The sequence below is a fragment of the Bactrocera dorsalis genome, chromosome 1, assembly GCF_023373825.1.
Source record: "Bactrocera dorsalis isolate Fly_Bdor chromosome 1, ASM2337382v1, whole genome shotgun sequence".
Classification (NCBI taxonomy): Eukaryota; Metazoa; Arthropoda; class Insecta; order Diptera; family Tephritidae; genus Bactrocera; species Bactrocera dorsalis.
In genome coordinates, this window is record NC_064303.1 from 35,006,805 (window position 1) to 35,016,329 (window position 9,525).

A 9,525-nucleotide genomic window follows, 5' to 3' on the forward strand; every position below is an offset into this window, starting at 1 on the left:
ATTATTTTTCATTTATAATATGTATCAAGAAAAAAAATTTGCATCAAAATCCCATTGAAAAAAATAATGCATTAAAAAATTTTGTGAAACAACATAATTTGGTACGTCAAAATTTAAATGGTTCTTCCAAATCAAAAGTGGTGCATCGTTTTAGCCGCTTGTCTACCGCGTGGCGACATACATATACCGAATTAAGTAAAGCCGTGAAGTCTCAGCTAAACGATAAAAAAAAAAATTCAGCTGCTCCAAATTTACCCCCCTTGAAAAAAACAATGAGATCACTCTCAAATTGGCAAGTTACAGCTCTAAAAGTATTCAATATATAGGCGTACTTTATAAACGTTTGCCTGTGATCGCAATTGTTTTTCGGCACTGATTTCTTAACATTTTGTTGATATTTTTACCGTAATATTGAATATTGTTGAACAAACAATATTGAATCAAACCTACATTAAATTAGAATGTCACGAAGACGTAAAAAAGTTGCTAAAAGAGACTTGATAAAAGAGAATTTAGTTGGCTCGGAAGGTGGGCCGGCCGTAAATAATAGTAAAAGTGGGCGGTTATTGTTGAAATTTAACACCAACATATATAATGTCTTAAAAATCGCTATGTTACCAAAAATCAGTGATGTAGGTCAAAAAAATTAAGTTTCACCTTATATTGGAGATGGGCGTTTAAAATAGGGGGCCGTGATTTTGATTTTTTAATTTTTTTCTTGATTGGAATCCAAAACCAATGAGCTTGTAACCAAATGTCATTGTCCTGCGACAACATCCTTATATTTTTAGACGCAGTTTTATTACTAGCAGAAACGATGTGGGCCATACTTCGAGGCGTATGTCCTCGCTACCATCCTTCAATCATCCCAAGGACCCAGCTGTCCCTCTACGCGCCTGACTAAAATGTAAAAAAAACCTTATTAGATTGAAATTCATTGTACACGGAAATAGGGTTGGCTTTTTTGTGCACGAGCCATTGTAGCACACAAAATAGCCAAATTTGACAACTTTCCGAATGGTCTTTGGAACCTTGTGTACAGGGCACAATTGCTCCCTCGGTCCTAAACCGTTTTCCACAACACCCAAAACGGACTCCTTGCTCATGCGTGCGCAGCTCGGTGCCAACACGCCATAATACTCCACTTAACCCGTGTGGACTCGCGTTCTCTAAAAAATATTAATCTATTCCAATATTAAGAATATCTTATTACTTCTTATTATTACTCACCATTCTGCAATTTCCCCCCGCCCCAGATCATTGTTTTATAATATTTTTATTTTTAATAACGCCCCCGAATAACACGGGGGAAACACGTTATTTGCAATAATGCAAATTTTTTAAATATGGGTAAAACATATGAAAAGTACCGTGTAGGCTTCCCAGCACAAATATTAGATGGTCATATTGAAATCGTTTTTTAAGAAATATAAAGCCTTTAATTGTTCTTATACTCGTAAATTTGTAAAATAATGCTTCACCGGGATTTCCTCCACAGGTATTTTAGCATTTCATTCCTTTCATAAAAAATTGCGACTGTGATGAATTCATATTCATTAAAGCTATGAATTTTCTTCAATTTTAGATAAGTATAAATTGGTTAACATATAAAAAGTTAATTAATCTTTAAACGGGTAATATTCATGTACAAAAATTAAATTGATTTACAGAAACCTCAATGCCTTGTAGTAAACGCCCATTATAAAACTTTTAATCTTAAAATTGCATCAATTTATTAGGAATTTAAGAAAACTTTATAAAAAATTTTTTATAAGTACCGGAAATATTTTTAAAAGTATGTTTTTTTCGTTTACTTTAAATAGCTTCTATTGGTGTATCCTTATATTGAAAAAAACCTTCATAGAATACATTTACCCCTGCCACTTTAAACGGGTAACTGTTAGCAACGTGTACGCGAATTGTTATTGTTTCACTTTTTGCATTCTTTAAATATTTTACAAATCAGTTTACTTTTGTCGATAGTGGGAAAAAAGTAACACATACTGCTGAGGCGTCAAAAATAAGTAAACCGCTGTTTTCTATCAATATTCGAAAGTGTTTATAACAACCGTCAGTCTTTAATGCAACAATAAAAAGTTGTATTACAGAATGATATAGATAGCTTAACTTAGTAAATAAAAAATAAAACAAAAATTAAAACCACAGCCAAAAATAAGTCACTTTAAGTAAAAATGACTCTCATTTGTCGCGTCAAAAAAAAAGTAAACAGTAAGCAACAACCGTTGTTTTTGTTTCAATACTTATTTCGGGAGAAGCGCCAAAATATCCTTTGGAAACCCGATACTTATTCAAGAGATTAAGTGTAAGTTAAAACCATATTTTTTATATCATTATGGGTCCCCTAAATTTATTGAATCCGCATCGAAATCGAATTCGCTGCGGATAGAATTTTCGATCGAAAATGTTTATGCGATTATTGATACCGTCGATAACCTGCTTTACCATACCATAAAGAAACTGTGTTATCAACAAATTTGACAAGTTTGAAAAATTAAATAAATTGTCTTAGCTTTTTCATTCGTTTTTACACATATTTGAAATGGATACAATTGCATTATATTTTAGTGATAGTGATGATGAAAATAGTGTAACATTCGTCGTGAGCGGCAGAAATTTGAGGAATATTTAAAAAGACGTGCTGGAAATGGATGACTATAGTGAGTTGAACTATTTAAGCTAAAAAAACAAAATTTTATTTACATATGTATATCTGTACATACGCAGTCTCATCAAAAATTTTCGGACCAACAAGAGGGCATTTATATACATTTTGTGGGAATGCGAAAATGAACTTGGAAATGGCAAAAGACAAGGTTCTCTTTCTCCAAAAATAAAACTTGTTGCATTTCTACGTTTCTTAGCCACAGGTAGTTATCAACATTGCATTGACTTCAATATAAATATGGCCTGATCGAAATTTTGTCCCGTATTAGAGAAAGTACTTAACATACTTGAGTATACTATACTCAAGGTGAATTTCTATTGATATGACCGCCAGCATGGTATTGAAAGCAAAAACATATTTTTTTTTTTGGGATATAAAAATTTCTGGTGTCGCAATCTCAGTTGATGAAGCTCACGTAAAGATAATGGCGCCGACAAGAGATAAACATTTGTATTTAACTGCAAAAGATTGTCAAGTCTGAATGTTATGCTGGTTAGGCTTTTTCAAAATTAACTTATTATTCAGTATTCTATAATACATATATATGTTTTTCATATGTAGGCGTGTGACCATAAGATGCAAATTCGATACGTTTGTGCTAAATATCCCGGCAGTAGTCATGATTCTCACATATGGGATATGAGTGATTTGAAAATCATTAGCGCATCAAATTATCGGAGAGGACATGCAAAATTTAATACTAGGTAAGAATAATTTGCTAAAAATACTATCAATTTATACGAATGTACTAATCAAATATATATTTTGTAAAGGCGACAAAGGCTACCCTCTTCAACCGTGGCTCATAACTCCGTTTAGGGAACCAATAACATGCCAGCCGAAAAAGGAGATTCAACACATATCATGCTAAAGGCCGAATTGTTATTGAGAAAACAATAGGTTTATTAAAATCGGTATTTCGTTGTCTTTGTAGTGAACGAGGACTACATTACGCACCATATAAAGCAGCGCGTATTGTCAATTTATGTTGCGCATTGCATAATATTCGTTTGCATTTTAATTCAAATGAAAACATAAATGAGTTAAACTTGGACACAACTGAAAATGCATATTCCAACGAAGATGAGAATGATATAGATGATACGCCTACCGATGAAGCAAATAGAATTAGAGATAGTTTTTTAGATATTTTTTAAATATAAGTTCATAGTACATATTCATATTAAAATTATTTAAATTAAAGCATAAAAATTCATTAAACGAATTATTAGTAAAGATTAAAAATAAAAACTTATAGATTATTTAGAATGTTGTAGTTCAAGTTCTACAATTCTTTTTTTCCTTTAACAGCATTGTTGTGGATTCATTTTCCTTTCACAATGCTTATCTTTTTCAATTGCATAGAGTTTTCTGTATCAATCTGTTTGTTTCAGATTGTGCTTGTGCATGTTCGCCTCTGGTTGCTTCATAATAGCGTGGTGTTTAGGAAACTTTTGATAACATTGTCCTCCATCTTTTTTTGGAGTATTATTTGCTCCTCAAGACGGTGGACTCAACTTTTATTTATTTTCTGTTTCTTGTTGCCCACCGGTGTACATGTGGTGTCAGGTGGTTTCAGCTCATCTCCATTTGCTCTTTCCTATTTGCTGGTCAGGCTACCGATAGAAATAGATAATTGATCATTTTGCATTTGGGGCTGGGAGAAAGAAAAATGGTCGTCAATTGGTCTACTTTCGTACCTCGTGACTAGGGATGGTCATCTGAAATGTTTGTTGATGTTCCAAAACTTTTTATACCTTTCAATCCCTCTAATTGATTCATTAAGGAGAACAGTATAAGCGCTGGACCTCCTCTTCGAGGGAACTTACAATTTACTTTGGTTGAAGGGCCCACCCACCTGCTTGGCAAGCAAATTGTGCTTTGTAGTTTTTAATCATTTTTCTTTTAAACTGCAAATTTAAAAAATCAGTCCAAACCTATAAATGAACCAAATATTAAACCGATAATATAATAATACGCGTTGGCATGTTTTTATACCTTTTTCCATCCAGGTCTTGGTCCTTGATCTGGGAGGGCCCAGTAGCGTTTAACTTTTCTGAAGTGTCTTCCCAAAAAGCAGTTATTTCCGCGGGTGCTCTTTGAGAAAATCCTTTAGCTATGTCTGGAGAGCAAACTCCATGATATACCACTAGCACGTTCAAAATTGATTTTTGTGGCTGTGTTTTTGTTTCTTTGGTCTCTAAAATCCAACAAAATTATTTTAAAAACATAATTTAATGCATCCTCAGCTACTTTTTTTACCATATATTACTTACAAATGGAAATTATAATTATCATCCATTTTTGTCAGATTTACCGCAGTTCACTCATCAACGGCATATGATTTCGACAAATATTTCGATTTTGCGTTTCAATTGATTTCGAAACATTAAGCGCCATCTGCTGTAGGCCACGGAATGTATGTTATCGAGTCGGCAAAAGGTAAGTTCCCAACTGCATCGGAAAAAATTGTCATTTTCGATACGGTTTACAATGATTGCACAAACGTCATACTTTTCGATCGAATTGTCAAGTTTTCTCGATCCGTACAACGGTATTTCAATAAATTAGACCCATTAGTTTTTTTTTTTTTAAGGTGTAAGTCGCGTAAAATATCAATATTTGTAAAACACTATGTAAAAAAATAGGCACAGCGAACGACCACTGAATAACGTGTAAAACACTCATATTAGATTTGCTCAAAAAAGATAAATCTGTGCGCGAACTCGGAGAAATAGTTGAAAGACACTATTGCACAATAACAAAAGTTATTGATTAAACATGGTACACATCAGACTGGTGAAAATTTGTCACGGCCGAGCCGACCAAAGCGATCTTCCTGACACGGATAATGCGCGATAAATAGTACGGGAAGTAAAAAACAAATTCCAGCTTCAAAACGCTGCTCAAAGTATCAAAAGATATAGCGGAAGACATCTGGTTAACCAGTAAGTGCCAGTACAATCAGGAGAACTTTGCACAACAAAGCGGTTTGCATGGACGCGTACCACGCCAAATGGACTATACATCAAAAGCGAATATACAGATGAACTGGAAATTTGCAAAAAAAATATACAAATCAGGCTGAAAATTTCTGGGAAAAGATTTTTTATACAGACAAAAAGCAAAATTCGAAATATGGAATCGAAAAAGTTTCCCAAAATGGGGAGATCCAAAAATAAAGCTTTTTAGTGATAAGTGTGTTACCCACACCGTAAAGCACGGTGGAGAATCGCTTATGGTCTGGGGCTGTATGGCAGCATCTGGTGTTGGGACTTTGTTTTTTATGAAGTCCACGATTAACACATTGGGCTTATTTCAACATTAAAAAAAAATGTTGCTCAAAACATTAAAAACTTAGGCCTATCAGGATAATGGATCTTTCAACAGGACAACGATCCTAAACATAGGTCTAAATTTGTAAGTGAGTGGCTGTAATATCAAAAACCAAAACTCTGGAATAACCCTCTTCAGAACCTGGACATTAATCATATCGAGCATCTGTAGAAGCACCTTGACCGAAAAATCAGACAGAAGGACATTTCAAGCAAGGACGACCAACATAAGGCTTTGATTGAAGAATCGAGCAAAAAAATCTCTCCAGAATTTACGAAAAAAATTTTGAAGAATACATGCCCAGAAAAATAAGTGATATCGAGAAGCCCTCACCCTCGCGAGTAAAAAAAAAAAAAAAAAAAAGAAAGAAAACAAAATACTTGAATGAATATTAAGTTAGTTTACGAACCTAGATTTTAACTTTACAGAGCTTTGTTTACTTTTTGTTGACGCGAAAAAACGAGAGTATTTCTAGTTTTATGTGAATTATTTTTTGGCTGTGTTTAGTTTTTGTTTATTATTTATACTAAGTTAAGCTCTTATATACTATACGCCTTGAATTCTGTAATACCAACTTGTTATTGTTGAATTAAAGACGGCGTTGTTTTATAAACACTTTAATATTGATAGAAACAGCTGTTTACGTATTTTTGACGCTCACAGTATAGCTATTTGATGTTCAATGGTTATCCGATCAAACCAATGGCCAATATCGCATGCTGGGGGCCTTGTTCTAACAGACTAACACACATTTGTTAGGCAAATCTCTTCAACCGTATGTTACGGGTAACAAATTATTTTGTACTAGCGCCATAGCTTACCTATGTGTTATGGCATAACAAAAAGTATTTGTTACCCGAATATCTGTTAGTGTTATTATTGTGGTTAATCAGTTTGTTACCTTGAACATATAAGCATGTTCGGAAGAACAAGCAGTACAAAGATTATCTGCTTTACCCATTCAGTTTCTTCTAGCAAATTCAATTATTTTAAATAAAACTCAGTTTTTTTTTTTATTATTCGCTTTATTTAATAATTAAAAATCATATTTACTTAAACATAAGAATTAAGTTTACTTCAGTATAAAAGTTATTAGTTAAAAAATAGCATATTAGTAAAAACTAAATGTAGGAGACTTCAACTTAGAACTAATATATACAACTTAGAACTAATATTTACAACTTAAAACTAATATGTCAAACTTAAAACTAATATTTACAACTTAAAACTAATATCCATTTTCATTTGTGAATGTTTGTCCCCGAAGCACCCGTGCTCTTCCGATGACATAGGCAATTTCGATTCGAGCTCCACGTAATGCTCATCCTCCAAGTCACCGGTGATGCCGCTATGACGCGGCATGCGTCTGCATCTCGGCCTTTTCTGGCATCTAGAAAATTAATATATAAAAATTAACTTCTGTTTTAAATTGGTAATGTAATACTGCGTTACTTACTTTGTTTGTTAGGGAGTTTTAAATTGCAGTAAGACGGCTCTTAATGGCATCCAACTTTTGGGTTATATCTGAAAAACATAAATATATTTTTTTGAACACATGTATAGTAAAAAAAGAAAATTAAATAAGTCAATAAATACACATTTAGGGTATTGATACTTGGTTACAAAATATTCAATCTTTTTATTTACATAAATGGTTGAAACAAACACAGCAACGAGACAAAATTAAATAATACAATGAAAATTCAGTTAAATGAATATGTAGGTAAATGTTCACTATAAAATATTCACTTATATTGATATCTTTTATTAATATTCATTTATATTGATGTTAACTTTTGATGATATTCATGATTTTGTATGCCTGCAATACCACGAACAACGAACAAAATTTGAACTCGTCATTGCGCAATCTTTGTTTTTATCATTCTTGAAACTGCGCTTTTCGTTTGCTTCTTCTTGAAAAATTGAGTATTCGTCTCTCCTATTCTAGCTAGTTAACATTACAATATGTTTAGAATGTCGTTAGTTGTTCTCTATCTTACTTACGTATTCTCCCATGCAATTGAAAATCGCACAAAATGTAACAGTGTTAGTGAACAGCTGAAAATGTTTCAATGTGTTTGTGCAATCTGTTACCTCCGTCTTGCAGGGTATTTTAGTGCGACTTTAAAAATGTGCGTCTTAAAAAATAACAAATCATTTACATTAATTTGTGTACGAAACTGTTACAAATCAGTTTACTAATACTTAATAAAAATTAAAGATGTCTGTGTCAAAAAGAACCAAAATGAGTTATGTGTGGCAATTTTTTAAAGAAGTGGATGCTGTTTTCGCAAAATGTGATATTTTGCCCTTCTTTTCCATTTAATGTAAATATTTTTAACACTATTTAATTTTATCTTTTATGTATATACTTTGTATTTGGTGATTTTCTAAAAATGAATTTACTATGTTAATTTCTGTTTATTCTAATAAATACATATCGCTCATTTGCTGCAAGATCGGCATAAGTCAAAAAAATCGATTCGCCAGAAAACGCGTTTAAAGTTTTCAACTTACTACAACTTTACACGGTGACTCCAACCTTACACCTCTTCTCAAGCGGAGCATATAAGAGGTATTCATATGAATTTTTCACTCAACATGAAGTATGATATAACGAACAATTCTGCAGCATTAACTCCAAAATCACGTTTTTTGAATTATGCCGGTCTTGCAGCAAATGAGCGATATGTACCTAAATGAAAAAAGAAAACAATTTTGTTCTACTTTATTGGCCTATGTCTGTTACAATTTTTATTCTAGTCACAGTCACAGTTTAAAATCACTGCTACTACAAAGTCACAGTCACAAGTAGCAGTGTTCCTTAAAAGTCACAACATCGCCCATCACTAATATATGCGCGTGAAAACATAATTGGTTTGGTACAATGCACAACAGATGAAAACACATTAGCATATACATATTCAGAAATTTGCAAAAAGTAGCATTTTTTAAAGTGAATTTGTGGAAAAATTTGTGAACCGATTTTTATAAAATATGTTTTAAAATAAAGTTCGATAATCTAAGCATACATGCGTGTTTAAAATTTTTAATATGGTTCTCTCGTTTAGGTACAGTGAGCCAAAATTAACCGGCGCGATATTAAACAGAACCAAAGTCATTTTGAAATTTTGTATTAAACCTAAAAATCTTCATCCACATTCCTTAAATCGCACTGAAAATGTTTATATACATACATTAGACTGTGCCAAATAAATACAATATTGCAGCCGAAAGCCTATGATGCTAGCGCTGCGTACTTTAGTTTATATAATAATTTGTTTATTATGTAAGCTTTAATAAAATAAAATAAAAATACAATATTTTTTTCGGTCCCATATCAAAATTTCGTTGAGAGTCACGAAAAAAAAATTTGTCAAAATTTGAGGCCTTTATCTTCATTTTTCAGTTAGCGCTCGCAAAAATAAGAATTTTCGTCAAAAAATGTTTTTTTTATTCATTTTTTGGTTATAGATAATTTAAAATACCAAATATAAAAA

The 9,525-nt window shown here is 32.4% G+C and overlaps 1 long non-coding RNA gene and 1 pseudogene across 1 annotated transcript; one reads left to right on the top strand and one right to left on the bottom strand.

Annotated features, from left to right (window-relative positions):
• Positions 1 to 3,262: 3,262 nt before the first annotated feature.
• On the top strand, positions 3,263 to 3,843 carry LOC125775579 (putative nuclease HARBI1; annotated as a pseudogene).
• Positions 3,844 to 7,159: 3,316 nt separating this feature from the next.
• On the bottom strand, positions 7,160 to 8,453 carry LOC125775718 (uncharacterized). The gene is made up of 3 exons (XR_007421325.1): positions 7,670 to 8,453; positions 7,479 to 7,546; positions 7,160 to 7,412 (listed from the first exon to the last, which is right to left on the bottom strand). It is a non-coding gene; the product is annotated as an uncharacterized LOC125775718 (long non-coding RNA).
• Positions 8,454 to 9,525: the final 1,072 nt, after the last annotated feature.